This window comes from Oryzias latipes, chromosome 14, assembly GCF_053564925.1.
Source record: "Oryzias latipes strain Hd-rR chromosome 14, Olatipes_Hd-rR_3.1".
NCBI classification, from domain to species: Eukaryota; Metazoa; Chordata; class Actinopteri; order Beloniformes; family Adrianichthyidae; genus Oryzias; species Oryzias latipes.
The window spans coordinates 29693731-29696197 of record NC_136250.1 but is presented as its reverse complement, the minus strand read 5'-3'; positions in this window follow the sequence as shown (position 1 = coordinate 29696197).

The window sequence follows — 2467 nt, the reverse complement described above, 5'->3', positions numbered from 1 at the left end:
GAGCGCTGTGACCCCGCATCCCTTCATCATTTTTAGGATTTTGCTCTGCATTGGGTCAGAATTCCCGCCCTAACCCCATAACTACTAAAAAACTACATGGTCTTTGTAGTTCCCTGAATTTTAAAAGCAATTCGGACACCATGCTAACTACTGTTCTTTTTTTTTTTTTAATGGCGGATATGACGTCATCAATTCACGAAGTCTAAATTGAATTGAGTGTTTAGCGACGATTGTTTTGCGACTGTCTTCTGAAGTAAAAACTGTTGATGGTTGATTCAAAAAATACATTTTTTTTGGCAAAAATTGTTCCGACACAATGCTTTGTAGTCTATATTCGTCAATCTAGTGAGCATCGATGCACACTGGTCTTTCGCAGAGACTTCTGGGAAATTTCTAGGGCACTGGATTTTGGAATTGTAGAGTCAGACAGCACCAGAAAATGGCGAATGCACTTTATAGTGTGAAGTCAAAGAATTCGGACACAACCATGTATACGCACATGACTTAAAAAAGGCAAACGCACTATGTAGTGCTCAATATAGTAAGTAGGGAAGGAAGTCGTGTCCGAATTCCTTCTCTTCTGTACTCCGAATTCCTCCGGAGAGTACTATATAGTGAGTAGTGAAGGAATTCGAACACAACCAAAGTCTTTTCTTAAGGCCGTGTCGAACAGCCACTACCGACATTTTGCGCATTTTCCATTTTCGGTCTTTCGTGATACATGCGTGATATATTCATTAGTGTTTCTTGCGTTCGCCGATTAGCACAGATGTCTGTCAAGGGTTTCGGCCAACGGATCTTTACATGAATCGTTTTTTGTCTTTTTTTAACTTGTCCTGTCCAACAACTAAGCAAACCAAACCCGCGAATTCGGTATTTAGCGGGTGAGAACTACTCAGTTCACACGTGTTTTACGTAGTTTATCTGTAATTATTACGTAAAACTTGCGTAACGGTGCTTGATTTTTTACATACATCCACATATGTCTAACGGACTTTTCTCGCATGTATTGCGTATACAGCGCACATATCAATTCAAATTACATAATTGACGCACAAATCACTAATGAATTGCATATAAACGCTATAATCACGCACCTCCTTGTTCTACGTTGATTTACATGTTCTTTGCGTGGTTTATTCGTACTTTCGTGGTTTTAACGCTGTTCATTCCTGATACATCTATGGAATTTTCCCATAACGAACACTTTTTCCACGCATGTTCGTGTATGACCAGTTTTCATCCGCACAATATGCTCAAACTGTATGTAGTGGCTGTGTGACGTGGCCTTTACATTCTAATAACTTTAAATGAATAAAAATGTTCAGAATTCTGCAGAAGCTCAAACCTGAGCGGTGAACGGTTAAAAAACAAACTTTTATTCAGCCTTCCACCTACAGATTTATGCGTTTGTCCGCTCAACCTAAAGGCCTGCTTGCTCAGAGGACGCCACACAAGGTCCAACAACCGGCGAGGACTCCGTAAACGCCACCTTTCTGCTGAAGGTCTTTGGAAACTGAGCCATTAAACATTAATCCTGTGGGCTGAGCATGTTTTATTCTACTCTAGTGTAACTTCCACATATTTGGGGTTTTTGTGGCAAAGCTGTAACCATTTATCTGTAAAGCCCAACCAAGCCGTGGATCCTTAATCCACTTGAACAGAGGTTTTTTTTTTAATCCACAGTCTGGATATTCATGGGTAGGAGGTGTAATACATTTGAAGAAGCCGGTGATTATTTTCTTTACCTAATTTTGCCATGATGTTTTGCCCATATTAAATATACTACTTTTTATTTAATTTGATCGCTGTTAAAATAGATTTCAGAAAATTTTCTTTGTTTTATTCAGATCCAGATTATTTCTTTACTTTATTTTCCCAAGAATGTTAGCTCAAAATTAAAAAAAAAAAAACATTTCGTATGATTTCCTTTTTTTTATTTTTCATGGACTTTGTCTTGATTTTAAAATACTTTTCAGATTGTTTCATAATTTATTACATTTCCGATTTCTTTTACATTTCAGATTATTTATTTTTTAACATTCCTGATTTTTTTACTCATCAGATTATTTCTTTATTTTATTACATTTTTGATTTTTTTTTACATTTGACATTTTTTTTATCTGATTACATATCAGATTATTTCTTTATTTTATTACAATTTTTATTTATTTTTTACATTTCATTTTATTTTTTAATCTGATTACATATCAGATTATTTCTTTATTTCATTACTTTTTTTTTTTAGATTTCATATTATTTTTTAATCTGATTACATATCAGATTATTTCTTTACTGTATTTCTCCATGAACTTTAGCCTATATTGAAATACATTGAATGTTTTAATTCATTGATGCTTCTAGGTCTGTGTTGATTTTGTGAATTAATGTATTCAAAAATATCTGGATTAGATTAAAATGACCTCCCCAGATGTTGCACTGTTCATAAATAATCCTAGCCTTTTAT